Source organism: Protopterus annectens, chromosome 3.part0, assembly GCF_019279795.1.
Source record: "Protopterus annectens isolate FY-2018-M chromosome 3.part0, PAN1.0, whole genome shotgun sequence".
NCBI lineage: Eukaryota > Metazoa > Chordata > Ceratodontiformes > Protopteridae > Protopterus > Protopterus annectens.
The window spans coordinates 1448130657-1448148315 of NC_056731.1; positions in this window are offsets into that span (position 1 = coordinate 1448130657).

The window sequence follows — 17659 nt, forward strand, 5'->3', positions numbered from 1 at the left end:
AGCATGTAGGAGCCTGTTTAAAGATCTGTAGACCTGTTTGCACTGGTGTGCATGCGTTTTAATCCGAATAAGCAGATTCTGGTCCGTGTAAGCATGTGTGCATGTGTGGTAGCCACTGTGAGCATGTTTTTGCTGGTATGCGCGCTGCTCCCCCCTGAGGAAACGGAGAGGAAAAGGAAGCAGAAGAAATAGTAGGAAACTAGCAGGGAATACTTGTAGAGGTAGCAGGTGAAAACAATTAGAAGCAGGCAATTACACAGGCAGAATACAAGCCCAGCCCAGCACTTAAAACACTGCAAACAGCATTGCAGTATGTTTCTCTCAAGAGACACTGCATGACAGGAGTAAGCTAGTAGAAGTGAAAACTGAAAAAGTTGCACTCAGACCAAACATGCTAGGGGCTGCCATAGCTGTCATAAGGAGACATAGGAGACTTGCTGAAGGTGGTGACAATGGAAATGCTGCCAGACAACCAACAGTGAGGAGACGGAGAAGAGTGTACAGGCCCAGGGTCACCTACCAGGGGTTACATGAGCTGGAGATAGTGGACCGCTATAGTGTGGACAGAGACCTCCTGCAGCAAATCGTTGAGTTGTGCATGCCACGCCTCACACACAGAACCAACAGAGGGAAACCCATCCCAGTGGAAACCAAGGTATGTGTTGGCCTAAGAATACTAGCAACAGGTACCTTCCATAGACCAACTGGTGATATGATGGGGATATCACAGGCATCAGCCTCCAGGGTACTGCACCAGTTCCTGGATGCCATGTCAGCACATGTCGGTGATCATGTATATTTCCCCAATGCCCGTGAGGTATTGGCCAGCAATATGTGTCTCTTCCAGCAAATAGCGGAATACCCTGAGTTAGTGGGTACAATAGACTGCACGCACATATGCATCAAAGCACCAGCCGGTGAATGGGGTAGGGCCTACATTAACCGCAAGGGCTTCCCCTCCATCAACTGCCAGGTTGTGTGTGATGCCCAGGGCATAATAATGAATGTGTGTGCTGGCTGCCCTGGGAGCTACCATGATTCCCATATCTGGCATTTGACGCAGCTGTACCAGACATTTGCCAGTGGGGACATCCCACATGGTCACCTAGTGGGGGTTGCAGGTTATGCACTGGAGCCGTGGCTGATGACACCCATCAGAAACGCACACACACCTGAACAGGAATGCCATAATGAGGCACACGCACAAACACGTAATGTAATAGAGCGTGTGTTTCGGCTGCTCAAGTCACGGTTCCGGCTGAACACATCTGGTGGAGCCTTGCACTACTCACCAACTACATGTACCTAAATTGTCATGGTATGTGCTATGCTACATAATATGATCCTGCAAAAACAGCTGCAGCAGGACCAGCATAGGGCCGGGACAAACAGCCCCCCACCATTGCCAAGGCCATCACAGGCAGAGCGTGACTCGGAGGAGGAACAACTTGAGCCTGCCCCAGTAGGCAGAAGGAGGCGTGCCCATTATGTCCTGGCCTTGGCAAAGAGGCAACGCATAGCACATACACTGGCTCAGTAGGAACCCTGGGAATTATACCTCTCTCTGACTCACTCATACAGTAACAGGGATGCCTAACATGATACAACCTTCTCTCAAACATGTACAGGGAGTGTAGTATGTGCATCCGACAGAGGCAGCCCTGCAGCACCACCTGAGGCATGATTGCCATGTGTTAAGCAATGTAACACCATCTAGTATATGCAAACATGAAGACCCAACCTAACATCTCACCCTCACCAAGCATGATGCCACACTATGAAGACAACAAGATCAAGTACAATAATTGGCTGAGACATTGCTGTTAGCAAGGGGGAACACATGTCTGACAGCCTGGGCTGACATGCCAAGCAAGACATGCTGCCCCACCTGCTAGGGATGGCACTCACCCAGCACACCTGGCTGTGTAGATACTGGCAAAGACTGTTGTCACCCCCACTGTGCCTGTAATAGGTAAGTCTGGAAACACAAACCCACCACCATAGGTAGCACAAGGGATAATAACCTGGATGTAATGCTACCCAAAGCCAGAAGTCTAACCTGCAAGGTGCATGCAGACCAAACCCACCACAGCATGGAGAATGGTAATATGTGTTCTGTAACAGAAACCTGGGCAAGGCCCAGAAGAGCACCCTAATACTACCAGGTTATGCCTCATACCATGCTCTACAGCTCCAAAACATGGAACACATGACAATAGGAGTGTGGCTACCAGTAATTATCAAGAATAACCACACCCCCAGGTTGGCACCACAGCAAGAAGCAGCATGGACTATCCACGGGCAAGTAACACTGTCTCAAACTGTGTACCTGTTTGAAGCCTGCTACAGACCACACACACAAACCCAGGTACCCCAGCCAGCCTTCCTGAAGACACTTCAGAGTATGAATGTCTCAACAAATACCAAACAAGGCACACACAAAGTATGACATAGGTGGCAATCCATTATGTATGGAAGAAGTAATCATGGACCTAGGGACACAAGTGAATGGTAACCTGTCATGTGACACTCACATTGCCAAGGTGGCCAGGAAGACCCACTATATTGCCCACCTTAATATGAAAGGATGCACATGTAGAGCTACAGAGGTCACTGTGCCCCCATACTCTTCCCTTATCAGGCCCATACGTGACAACTATGCCCCAGTTCGGATGTACCTTACCTTACACATGCAACAGTCAGAAAGACCCCAAATGTACCCCACCAACAGGATAAAGGTTCCAAACATTGGACATCTGCAGCCTGGATGAAGAAACCACAGCCCAATTCAGAAGCATACTGCACAGTCAGAGGTGATGTATGCCTGATGTACAAGGCCATGTCCAATCCAGAATGAATGGACATGCTCCACTGCAGAAACCCGAAATCCAGCAGACACACCACAGTGAGATATCTGAACCTCTACACATAGATTAATAGGATGTGCTGGAGGGACAGATCCATAACCCAGAAGCTCAGGACACTCTGGAACAGAATCCCAGTCCATGATAGGCTGAGCTCCACACACAAACTCAACAAGAGAAATCCAATGAAGTGCATGGGAGATAGTAGGTGTACACTGGGGGCCATCCCTGTGTCACATCTAGGAAAGTAAACCCTACATGGGCATAATATGCACATTGCAAGGGGTGTTGAGACCCACACACAGTCTGTCTGTGCTCAAAGAAGGCCAGGACAGATAGCCTAGTATGAACCTATGATGATACAAATTGTGCAGAACACAAAGGATTATCACACAGCTGTCCTACCTGATGGTAGGAACCATGGTGATAATCCACAGATATGCTCTGCAGCACTCTAATATCACAAACAATACACCAAACCCACACATTGCTAACAGCCTACCGAACAGATTCCTTCCAACCTCCCCACCAGCACCTAACTGCCAAATATCTATCCCAGAGAGTGCTGGCCCCCCGACATTGCAGATGCTGAGGTAACAGCCAGCATCCACAAAGCACAGCACACAGCATCAATGGTACCAGATGGTGTCCTGGGTTGTGTCCAACAAGTACTGTAAGAAGAATGGAACAGCAAATAGCATTACTGTGCACTATCAGTCCTACCACAGGATATGTACCCAAAGAGCAGTGTACAGCAACAGTGGTCCCACACCACAAAGGGGGTGCCTGAATAGATACTGCAAACTATCACCCCTCAACCCCGACTATCTAGGTTGGCAAAGTAATGGAGAGGATGATCATGGATCCCATGAATAATGAGATTGGGTACCTACAGACACTGGACCCTACCCAGTGTGGCTGTCATAGGGCAGATCCTGCCCCTTACACATGTCTGACTTATGTGAAATGTGCACCAAGCCCATTGATGTGGGGAACATTGATCACACAGCCTATCTGGACCTTGCTAAACCCTTCCATACAATACCCTAGTTGGCGGTACAGATAAGCTCACCAGCCTAACTATAAACCCCTATGCAAGTAGATGGGTTGCAAACCAGCTCAAGGACAGAACTGACCTGGCAGACATGCTGTAGCCATGGCAGACTGCAAACCAGGTACAACTGGCATCCCACAAGGCATGGTCCTGGGACCTCTCTTGTATGCTATATATGTCACATAGGTACAGGCCAACATGGATGGACTCTGTCTGAACAGGTTTGCAGAGGGCTACAAACTGGCCACCATATTGGACCCTCCAGCTGACACAAGCAACCTACAAAAGGCACAGATAGAAACACACAAGTGGTGCCACAGCCATGTCAACAAGCTAAATGCAGAATAGTGTATAGTCAACCCCTGTGGAAACTCCTGCCTTATGAACCTGGTTGACCTTTTCAAGTCAGTCACTAGAGCCATTGACGAGGGCACAGCGGTCCATACAGCCTACCTGGACTTGCCTACGGCTTTCGACACAATACCGCACTCTGGCATCATAGACATGATAAACAGCTGAAATGTAAATCCATATGTCACAAGATGGGTTGCAAACCAGCTAACGGATAGAAACCCTACAATCAAACTCACTGGTGCCATATCAGACCCAGAGCCAGTCACAAGTGGTGTCCCACAGGGCTCTGTCCTGGGACCGCTCATGTTCGGCATATAATTCTCAGATGTGGAAGCAGACATGGGAAGGTAGAGGCTGACAATGTTCAAAGATGACTGCATACTAGGCGCCATAGTCAATACACCAGCTGACACATACATCCTACTGACAGGCCTCATGGACACCGACAACTGGTTCCGGAGTCATGGCCTTAAATTGCATGCCACGTAATGTATACTCATACCCTTTTGGACGGACAAGGTACCCACATATTATCACATAGACAGTAACCCACTGAGTACAGACAAAGTAATCGGAGACCTGGTGACACTGATCGATGCTGACCTCTCATTTGACACCCACGTTGCCAAAGTGGTTGGATAGACTTAATACCTTGCCCACCTTATCATGAAGGGATTCACATCCAGATTAAAAGGGGTCATTGTACCCCTATACTCCTCCCTTATCAGGCCCATGACTGTGTACTATGCCCCATTTGGTATGTACCTCACCTGGCACTTGCAACAGCTAGGGGTCCCCATAAGTACATCACCAGGAGGATCAAGGGTCTCCAACAACTTTCATATGCTGCCAGACTAACGTAACTCATGCTCTATTCCATAGCATACTGCCTACGTAGGGGTGATCTGTGCCTGATGTAGTAGGCCATGTCCAATCAGGTATTGATGGACATGTTCCACCTCATACAATCCAAATCCATCAGAACCACAACAGCTATGGATTTAAACCTCAGCACACATATGAATAGGAGATACTGTAGGGACAGATCCATCACTAAGAGGCTTCCCATACTGTGGAACAGGATCCCAGTTCATGTTAGGCAGAGACCCTCACTGACACTCTTCATGTGCATTCTTGACGAGTGGATGGGAGATCATAGGTTTACAGAAGGGGTCATCTCTTTGTCACTACTAGACAGAGGCACAGTAAACTAATGCTATTATGTAGGGGGGTCTTCACTGTGTCACTACTATACAGAGGCACAAGTTTATAAATCTATTCCATACACTGTCTGCAGATAGCCTAGTACTAAACTATGACACTGTGAAACTATATATGTCTATGTATTTCTACATACCCTCTCTATCTATGTATACACATATGCATATTATATATATATATTTACATACATATCTCGATATACATACGTATACACATGTTATATATATATATGGGTCTACTTCAAATTACCGAAACGTCAGTTCGCTGACACGTGGAAGAGGAACGCGAAAGGACCGACAACGCAGTTGACCGACATGCTGAAATTCCGACAGCTGGAAGACCGAGAAGGGGAACGTGTAAGCGTGACTTTCTAAGTATGCGATAGTGAGGGATTTTGGATTAGGGAGCAGACAGGTAAGTGTGCAATAGTGAGGGATTTAGGGTTATGGTGTGTGAAAGGTGAGTGTGGGGTAGTGTCGGAGTTAGGGTTTGGGTAATGTAAGTGTGTGTTAGTGACGGGTTTATGTTTTAGGGTGGGTTAAGTAAGTTAGGAATAGGGTGCAGGTAGGGTAAGTGTCTGGTACTGTCGGACCTTAGGGTTAGGGGTGGGTTAAGTGAGTTAGGTTAGGTGCAGGTAGGGTAAGTGCGTAGTGTCGGACCTTAGGGTTAGGGGTGGCTTAAGTGAGTTAGGGTTAGGGTGCAGGTAGGGTAAGTGTGCGGTAGTGTCGGACCTTAGGGTTAGGGGTGGCTTAAGTGAGTTAGGGTTAGGGTGCAGGTAGGGTAAGTGTGCGGTAGTGTCGGACCTTAGGGTTAGGGTTTGGGTTAGGGCTAGTGGATATGTAATGTAGTGTAATGTGTTGTTTACGTTTAGTGTGTCGGTGTAATGGTGTTCGTGTTTTGCTGTCGGTATTGTGTGTTGTCGGTTATTTGGTGTCGGTGGTTTGTGTGTCAGCGAACTGGCGTGTCGGTGTTCTAAAGTAGACCCATATATATATATATATATATATATATATATATATATATATATATATATATATATATATATATATATAGTTTCATAGTTTCATAGTTTCATAGTTTAGTACTAGGCTATCTGCCCTGGGGCATTTGTAAGCCTAGCCATAGTGATCTGGCTTTCACCACCCCATGAATTGGTACAAAAATGCACAGAATAAATTTAAAATACTGTGCCTCTGTCTAGTAGTGACACAGTGAAGGTCCCCTTATATAATAGAATTAGTTTACTGTGCCCCTGTCTAGCAGTGACACAGATGTGACCCCTGGGGTAAACTTACGATCTCCCATCCACTTATCAAGATTTCTCTTGAAGAGAGTCAGTGAGGGGCTCTGCCTAACATGAACTGAGATCTTGTTCCAAAGCATGGGAAGCCTCTGGGTTATGAATCTATCCCTCCAGCATGTCCTATTCATACTTGTGCCGAGGTTTAAGCCTTTAGCTCTCCTGGTCCTGATGGATTTGGATTTTTTGAGGTGGAGCATGTCCATCAGATCCTGACTGGACATGGCATTGTACGTCAGGCAGAGATCACCTCTGAGCAGGCGGTATGCTACTGAATAGAGCTGAAGTTTCTTTAGTCTGGCAGAATAAGACATATGTTGGAGACCCTTGATCCTCTTGGTGAGGTATTTTTGTGGTCTCTCCAGCTGTTGCAAATGCCGGGTGAGGTACATATCAAATGGGGCATTGTACTCAATCATGGGTCTGATGAGGGAAGAGTATAGGGGTACAATGAAATCCTTGGATCTGGATGTGAATCCCTTCATGATGAGGTGTGCAAGGTAGAATGTTTTTCTAACCACTTTGGCAATGTGGGTGTCAAATGAGAGGTCGCTATCGACTTGGGTCCCTAGGTCTCTGATTACTTTTTCTGCACTCAGTGGGTTGCTGTCTATGTGATAATCTGTGGGTACTTTGTTTTTCCCAAAGGGGATAACTGTACATTTTTTGGCATTTAGTTTAAGGCCATGACTCCGGCACCAGTTGTCCATTTCTGTGAGGCCTTTTTGTAGGATGTATGTGTCCGCTGGTGTATCGACTATGGTGCCTAGTTTGCAGTTATCTGCGAACTTTGTCAGCCACAACCCTCCCATGTTTGCTTTAACATCTGAGAAATAAATGCCGAACAAGAGGGGTCCCAGGACAGATCCCTGTGAGGCACCACTTGTGACTGGCTTTGAGTCTGACATTGCTCCAGCGATTTTAACTTTATGGGTTCTGTCCTTTAGCCAATTTGCAACCCATCTAGTGACATAAGGGTTTACGTTTAAGCTGTTGAGTTTATCTATGATGCCTGAGTGGGGTATTGTGTCGAAGGCCTTAGCCAAGTCCAAGTAGGCTGTATGGACTGCTTTGCTCTCATCAATGGCTCAAGTGACTGTTTTGAAAAAGTCAACCAGGTTCAAAAGGCAGGATCTGCCCTTTACAAAGCTGAACTGGGTGAGGTCAAGTGTCTGTAGGTCCCCTATGTCTCTGTTTATGAGTTCCATAATGATTCTTTCCATAGCTTTGCAGACCAGGCTGGTTAAGCTTATGGGGCGGTAGTTCCCAGGGTCTGTAGAGGTACCCCCTTTGTGGAGTGGGACCACTGTTGCTGTACGCCAGTGTTCAGGTACATATCCTGTAGTAAGGCTAAGGTTAAATAGCATTTTTATGTGCGGGTTTAGCTCCTCTTGGAGTTCACGTAGCATGCAACCCGGGATACCGTCAGGTCCCATTGATGCTGTGTTTTTAGCTTTGTTGAGGGCGGTTCTCACTTGGACATCTGAGATGACATGGAAATTACATTCAGCTGGGATAAGTATTTCTTCTTTTGGGGGTGAGGGAGGGGAGAAATTTGCACTGAACCTGTCAGCCAGAATGTTGGCAATATCTGTGGGTTCAGTGTATTTTTTGTTGTTGTGAACTAACTCTGAGCATATCTGAGGGTTTCCACCCAGGTTTCTAACATAGCTGAAGAAGGCTTTGTGGTTATCTTTAGTGTCCTTAGCGATTTTTCTCTCAAAGTTGGCCGTGGATGTTTTTATCAGAGAATGTAGTTTTCTGCTAATGTTGATCAGAGATGTCTTCCCTTTATGGGATTTTGCTCTGTCGTGCAGTAGCTTCCTTCTTTTGTTATACAATTTGTTAATGGCTGAGGTCCACCAGACAGGACAGTTGCCTTTGGTGGAGAGGGACTTGGATTTATTTGGGATTGCATGATCCATGCATTCTTGGAGATGTCCATAGAAAGCATTTGTGAAGGATTCACATTGTGGGATGTGGTATCCACTGGCCCAGTGGGCTTAAAGGATACCATCTCAGTCTTAAGAAGAGTGAAGTCTGCTTTTGAGAAGTTTTTCACTGTGGTCTTTTGTGCTGGGGTGGAGGTGGGATATGTATATCCAGGGTGATTAGTTTGTGGTCAGATCTCACTAGTGAGGGGTATACCTCTGGTGTGGAGCATTTTGTCCCCATGTTTGTGATGATCAGGTCTAGTATATTATCTCCCCTAGTGGGAGAGGTGACTAGTTGTTCCAGTGCATTTTAATTTATGAATTCCAGGAACCTTTGGGCTAGGGTGTTAGGGCTAGAATAATGTACCCAATCTATGTTTGGGTAGTTGAAGTCTCCCAGTATGATGGTATTTTGTGATACATTCATATCCTCCAATGTCTTCAGGAAGGCTGAGTGGGGTTCCTGAGATTGGGAGGGTGGTCTGTAACATGCTACCAGTTGTATAGCGGTTTTGCCTATGGTTAGTTGCACCTGTATGGTCTCTGATGCTTCATGTGTTGCTACTAACCTGGAGGTGTGGGTGTCCTTGATGAATATGGACACTCCCCCTCCCTTTGGGGTTTGGCCCGGGTTTTGGGGCCAACAAGCATGATACGAGGTATAGCCTGGTAGTGCTGGGGTGCTCTCAGGAGCCTTGAACCAGGTTTCAGTTACTGCACAAACGTCAGTGTTCTCCATACTGAGGAGTGCATCGAGTGCCTGCATCTTGAGATTTAGACTTCTGGCGTTGAGCAGCATTACCCTTAATTTTTTTCCATTTTTGTTTTGTAAGGAGGTGGGTTTGTCTTTTGAGCCTTGCCTAAAAAAGGCACTATGGGGGTGGCAAGAGCCTTAGCCAATATCCAGAAGCCCAGTGGTGACAGGTGTAAGCCATCCTTTGCGAAGCAGCGTGGCTTGTCCAACATGTCATCCCAGGCAGACAGACATTGGATCCCCTTAGAATGACACCAGTACTTGAGCCAATTATTAAAGCTGATCATCTTGTCTTTGTATTGTGGCATCATTCTTGGTGAGGGCAAGATGCTGCTCAGGGTCAGGGTCATACCAGCCTGGGCTACATAATCAGAGAGCTCCTCTATGTCTCTTTTCATGTAGTCCAGGGAGGTACGTCTCAGGTCATTCACGCCAGCATGGACAATGACGGAGTCATATTTGTACTTGCTTTGGAGTGACCTGAGTGCGTGTGTTATGTGGCGGATCCTAGTTCCCGATAGGCAGCTCACAGTCACCCTCTCCTTGCTCAGCCTGGTAAGCGGGACATCAGTGTGTCTGACTATAGAGCCACCTATTACTAGTGTATCAGGCATGATGTTTGGCCTTAAGGGCTGTGATTGGTTGACACACTGATTTATTGAAGTATGTGTTGCATGTGTTTTGTTTTGAGGTGGTGGATTTTTGGATGCCTGCTTTGGGAGCCTCTGTTGTTTTGGTAAGTTTTTTATTAGAGCCTCCGAGTATGTCTTTGTGTTTTTATGTGTTTGGTTTGCAGTTGTGGTAGGTCTATGTGGGACTGGGTTTGTTGTGTGTGTGGTTACTATCTCCTCTTGTCTGGTCATGCCAGCCCTGAGTTGAGAGAGTTCAGCCTCCAGTTTGGCTATATAGTTGCATCTCTCACATGTATTTGTGTTTGTTGGGAGGAGGAGAGGGTTGTCTGTGTACATGAGACAATTGTAGCATTGTCTCAAGATACCCTGATTAACCAGCTGAACTGGAGAGGATGCCAGTAATCTACCACTTGACATGCTAGAACAGTATGAGGGAGTGCTGTGCCTTTAAGGGAAGTGGATATTCACAGGGGTGACAGGTGGATGTAGTGCTTACTTAGTACGAGAGTGCTTACTTAGTAGAGAAGTTTTGAGAACAAGTGCTAGGCTTATAATATAGTGAGTTGTCTGATTATACTAAGATTAGAGCTTCCTTAAGGGAAAATTTGAAGAGCAGACTTGGCGGAGCCAGAAGAAGTTTAACCTAAGCGCATAACCGGGCAAAGCTATGCAAACGCGGATTTTAAACAGGGAACTACAAAAGAGCTAGAAATGGTCCAAAACAACCAATTACTACAGCTCTTGTGCTGAGGTCACTTCCTACAGGGACAGGTAGGCTGCTCAAGGCTCCCCACTCCCACTGGTGAGCAAAGAAACTTCCTTCTATCCAAGTAAGGTAATGGACAACACAGGAACTACACCACAGCCCAGAATACAGCAATGCCTGTAAACTGGTCTAAACTAGTCGAGGAGAGGCGGGAAAACAAGGATTATTTTTTTTGTTTGTTTTTTTGATAGAAACACACAGAAAATGCAGAAACAGTGATAAATCAGTTACACAGGCTAGCACACTTTAGTGGGCAGCCTCAACAGTTAAATTAAACAAACAAACAAACGTTCAATCAAATTCAACTAAAAAGTAACTTTAAGTGCAGATTTTAAAATAATGCAGCAAACAGCTAAAAAAACAGTTTAAGCTTGTTCAGGGTAAGCTACAGAAGCTATTCCAAGTAAAATAACAGCAAAGATACTTAAATCCAGAAAGTAGTCGCTTTTCTGAGTTCTATATATATATCTATATATATATATATATATATATATATATATATATATATACTCCTTTTTAGTTCCACATATGTATACACACAGTAACGTACTGCTGAACATCCATTACTGTACGACCTACTTGTACATTGCACTACAACCTACATTGCTATGTGCACATAACTACCGTCACATACATATGTATGTGGAGCCTTCAGTGACAGTTGCAGTATGTCCCCGGCCCTATGCACATCTTCATATACATAGATACAGACCAATAACACATCTGGAGGGTTCACAGTATGTAGAGTATTATAGTAGTATTTTACATTACCTGTGTTTGTTGCAGCTGTTTGCATAGGCTTGCAGTTACTTGGCCTGCTGTCAGCCTCTTTGTTTTGTTGTTACAGGTTTTTTTTTTCTTTCTCTTTCTTTCTTTTTTTTTTCTCCCTCTCTCTCTCTCTCTCTCTGTCTCTCTCTCTCTACCTCCAGCGGGTGCAATGAAAGTATTGCATGTGTGGACTGAGAGTACAGGATGCTTTTGTAGGTATCTGCACATGCCCATGTGATGGCCTCTGCACCAATTGTTAGCCAGCATTTACTAATTGCATGCAGCCTGTTGTGTAGTGATTGCAGTTCTCACTGTGATTACAGGACTGTGCTATAAAAAGGTATGTTAGGTAGGCATAGCCCTTTCAGATTATCAGGGTGGGGACCATGCTGGTTTGCTGTGGACAATGTTCTGTGAGTGTAAGGGTTGGTATGTCTCTCATATTTCAGGCTATGTTGTAGACACTGCAATGCATGTTGTTCTGTTAGCTGAGTATTCCTTCCTCCAGTGTCCTCTTCTCCGTGTGTATGTAAACTGACACCTACGACTAGTAATACTATGTATATGGGTGTGTGCTTTCCTGTGGGGATTGTGGTGTAACTGGTATATAGCAGTGGCTCTTGCAATCTGTTGCTATGGCTTCAATATTTGGCCTTTACATTCACTCATTGTATGCCTGCTAGGTGTCTTTCCTGTAATGTGTTGCTATGGCTTTCCTATTTTCCATTTACATTCACAGCTTGTAATGCTTGCTAAATCTATTTGGGCAGCAATTCCCTATGTGTTTGTTGTGGTAGGGTGTTACTGCATGCAGTGTGGTCTGGCCATGGTGTGGGCCTTGACCCCTTACAAGGGTATTTGATCATGCTGCTGAGCAGGCCTCAGATACTCTCTGGAGCATCTTTTATCAGCCTCATGGAATGGTACATAGCAGTGGGTTACTCCAATGACATATTCTGATATTCTGCAGTTGTGGCTGTGGGTTATTTCAAGCATATGTATTAGTACACCATTTGTGACGTGCAGGTGGTGCATACCTTCAGTCAGTCATAATTACCATTGCATGTGTAGTTACACCTTTCTGCCTACTGTTAGTACATTTGACAGGGTGTCAGTGGGGCACAGTTGACATTTGTTTTCACATTAGGGACATCCCTGTAACTCAGTCACAGTTGCTATGTCTGATCTCTTAACTACTCAACTATGGCAGTTTTTATCCTGCTCTGAGTATGTGTGTGGCTTGCCAAATGCTAGTGACATTATTACCTAGTAGCTACCAACTAGCATGACTGTTTCTCAGCACACAGTACTATTTTACAAATCCACTAGATTTGACAGTAAATATACATGACATGCTTTGTGTACTAGACTTGCTATATTCCCTTTACATTAATTCCTACTGTTTTATGATATATTTCTTTCAGCACAATGTTGTTGTATAGTAGTCATGGCTTAGTGGTAAGTCATGCAGACTAGTGTTTCCAAGGTCCTGGGTTCGAGACTGAGGGAGGTATTTTATTTTGCTGCTGAGAATACTACAGGCCTTGTCATTCAGAGTGACTAAGGCACTTTTAAGCAGTTGTAAGCGGGTTAGTGCTGGTTTGCGTGGAGCTCCCACATGTGCACTGCCGCTTAGCTTCGCGCACACCCGCTTACTACTGCTTAAAAGTGCTTACTCTCGTGCGCACCCACGCTATTTTCTTTTAAATAAAAGAATATGGGGAGATAGGAAAGTGGTGAAAAAGGAGGCACAAAGAGGATAGGACAGTAGGAAAACAAGCTCGGGTTTTGCAGGAGGGATGTAGGAAAGGCCCATAGCTGCCCATTTCTTTGTCAGCAACAGCTGTGCACATGTTTGTAATTTGGTGTGAAATTTGAAACCTTCCACCCCTGAGAGAGGTGTGAGGACAACAATAATATTTGTTGTACAGCCAATTGTAATTGTCAGTTTACATGTCCAGCAGACATGTGTGCAAAATGGGCAGCTATGTATGGGGCGTAATTTTTATGTGGGTACAGAGTGCCCTTTTTTTTTTCAGGTGAGAGTGGTATGTCAGGTACAGGAAGTCGGTATAGCTGGGGAGGTAGGTAGGGGAGGTTAACAGACAAGACAAACAAGACGCATACAGGGGTGGTGTATGACACATGTGGGGGGGTTACACAATTGACGGGGATGGATGTTTGGATATCTCGAGCCTATGAGCCCACAGATGGCAACAGTGGAACTGAGATCCCCACCCATGGGCAGTTGCCACTGTGCCTTCACTGCCCAGGATGGGGCTGTGCTGGGGGCTGTGTAGGCCGGGCAGCAGGCACGCCCGTGAGTTGTGCCACCCGTGCCTCAAGCTGGCGTAGGGGCCCAAGCACAGCATGCCAGATCTCCCTATGCACCACAGTCCGGACACTACGGAGGGTGAGTGGATGTTCTCCTCTGGCCACGCTTGCAGAGGGGGGATGAGCCCCATCCCTTGCAGCGTTTCCACCCGCAGGTGGCACAGGGCCACCAGAGGAGGGTCCGGCCTGGGCACTACTGCCAGGTGCACTCGCCAGCTGAGGTGGGAGAGGTGGGTCCGCTGGAACCCGCCTTCCCTCTCGTCCTATGTTTTGCATTATTTTATGACAGTTTGGGTTTGTAACGTACAATACCATTCACAATTAGTTGTAACAGCATGCATTAGTATTCCCATTTACCAAACACCCATACATTCAAGCCATTGAACAGCAAGCATAACACATGCATAATTTGAACAACAATACACAATCCAACAACATGCAGGGTTGATTGATGGCAACAGGCCATCAGGTTTGGATGTATGAACAGGGCAGATGCATCAACGTACATGCAAATATGTATGAACCAACAGGACAAATGTCCAGGGGTGTTAATTGTGAATGCATATACCCATTTCACATGGAATGGATTATTTGTGTTTATAGGGTAGGGTGAAGAAATATTTCATTAACAACTTCAAATACCTATACATATGCTGTACATTTCTACTAGCTGCAGATATATACACACTACAGGTCGAACTACAGTTTCCTATGTGACAATTTATTCAGGTTGGTGATAGGAATGTTACTGCTACATCAATATACATTTCATATTTATTCATACACATTCATATCTGGCTCTGTTCAGCTACATCATCCTGCTACATTTGCTTTATATGGCTATAGACAACTGTGGATGTTTGGTATTTCATACAACCATACTATCTGCATATTGCAAACTGAGAGCAACATATCCAGATTTTGGGACACACATTCCAGCTTCAGTACATTTTTCAACACATGTTGCTGTTTGGTTCTGCCTGTCACATTCATTTCATTCTGTACTGACTGCAGTATACTTTATTCAGGAGTTATTACTACTTTATTGGTGGATTCAGACCTCTTTCTCACACTCTCTCACTTGTTTTATTTTTACAATTCAGGATGGTACTTAATTCTAGGCTTTATTGACATGTTTTACTTTTAGTTATAACAATCCTTTCCAACACTCTCACTTGTGTCATGTTTCAGAATTTAAACAGGGATATATTTCACACATGTGTTTTACTCAGCTTCTGTAGCTGTACTTTTCAGCCTGCTGCAGGTTATGTAGTATTATATTACAGGTGGGACATCTTTATTTCAGACTTGTTTCATTTTTATTTTTGGATTACAGGCTGCATCACACTTTTGTAATCAAGCAATACTTGCAAACTCTCTTACACTGTTACTTGCACATTTTATTAATAAGTGACTACACTGCACTCTTTTGCAAGCTGTCATACTTATATTTTTTTACAGTTACAGGGAGAGAATTACTGACCTGCCTGGTGGCGCAACTGCACCAGCCTATCGGCATAGGCTTGACGGTTCACAGAACGGACACCTGCAGCTGCAATATAAATGAAGTAATATTGGAATACACATCTCCATAATATCAGCTAGGTTACTTTCTTACATAAATAATTGCATGCAACTTACTCAGTAGTGGGGCGTTGGGCATTTGCCGGGCCTCCTGGATCCAACGGTTCAGTTGGTCTTGCTTCAGTCTCTTCAGGTCCACATGGTGGTGATGGACCTGTTCACTAGTCCTTGGTATTCCTGTGGCACCAGTGAGATCATGTGCCAACTGGTCCCACACCTCAGCCCTATATGCTCCCCACAGGACCTGGCCCTGCATGAGTTGGGCCTCATGATCATGGACGAGGAGCCAAACCAAGTATTTGGACTCCTCAACACCTCACCTCTGTGCTTGGAAGTAACTACCTTCTCCTACACCTGCCATCCTGACTGCAAGTCGGTTCCACAATCGGGTATGCTGTGTATTCCCGCCTATGGGGCTTATATATGCTGTTTTCCCCACACTTATCTGTGATTGGCCAATTTGGAATTATATCAGCTTCACAAAACCTGCTTTGTCATGCTCCTCTTTCCATTCATTCATATATATATGCTATTACTGCATTTTTAAGAGCAACTGTCATGGCTTAGTGGTTCAGTACTTTGACTATGGTGCATGGTATCCTGAGTTTGAGCCTGGCCATTGCTTTTTATATTTTATGACTGTCTACACAGGCTAGGAGGTGTGTCTGTGTAAAGGCAGTTTTGATACAGCTTGCTCAACGTTGTCCGCCGGTTAGCTTGTTGGCGCGGTGCACAGCTCCGCACAAATGGGGCACGCTGGCTTACGTGCCGTTTGGCTATCAGCATGCATATTACGCTCAGCTCAGCTAAGGGCACACAGTTTCAGCGTGTTAAAACACTGCTCAACCCCGGGCACTCATTTTACACCTGTTAAACCACTGCTCACCTACGGGCACACATTTTACACCTGTTAAAACACTGCTCACCTACAGGCAGATATACTCAACTTGTTAGAGTGTAGCTCAGCTATGGGCACATCTGACATTTTTTTTATTTTTTATTATCTCGCATTTTTTCAAAATATATGGCCCATTTTATTACATTTTACATAAAATATAATTTTATATATGTACATATATGTCAGGGAATTATTTTGTGCTTATTTCACTTAAAACAAAAATTGATGTTGTGGGGGCTCGAACCATGACTGCCTCCTCTTCAGGCAACGTCTCTACCACTATGCTATTGCTTCTTGGCTTGTTTTGCATATTTCGTTCTTATATGCTTTTCCACTGACTGCTAACTGTGGCTGAGCGCCGGGCACGCCCGCGCAAACAGGCGCACTCACGGGCAAACATCTTTACAACTTATACAAAAAAATATAAGATGTTCATTTATACATTTTATGTTCATAGTCTGTGGGGGCATGTGTTGTGTTGTGTTTATTCACATTTACACGGACTCTGTCGTGGGGGTTTACTTTCGGGACTTTTACTCTTCTGGGGGCGTGTCCGTTTGCAGGGCTCGCCCTACGGACATGCCCCCTACTTTCTTACATGGACTGTGTTAGCCTTAGGTGTGATTCAGCATGCCCTCATGCATATGCATGGCATGCTGACGTCACACCGTTTAACTGCAGCCTCCGTGTAAGCCTTGTAACTCTTACGCGGAGGCTTCGTGAATCCTGCCCTATGTGAAACTAATTGAAGAGAAGCTTTCAATGGAAAAATGCCAAAAGGAATGTGGAAAGCTTTGAAAGTGGCATTCAGTGAAAAAAAAGTTTAACATCACGATCTAGGCAAACAAGGTTAGGAAGATATATTCTCATAAGAATAAGATACATAATTAAAATGAAAGATAAAAGTATTAGAAATTTGAATGAGGTTGAATTATAATTTTGAAAATTTAAAGAAACAAACTGAGCATACAAGTTAAACATAGTCTCAGACAAGATCAGGAAGATTTGAAGAAATGTATATAAAGATACTGAGCATAATAGGAGAACATCTTATAGATATATATAATATGATAGAAACAAACAGGGGTGGCTTGTAATATTGGGCTGCAAGACTGCAGCCCCCCCACTGTAAAACAAAAAGAAAAGAAAAGAAAAAAATAAAAACAAATGTGAGTTGTGGAACATCACGCATGTGC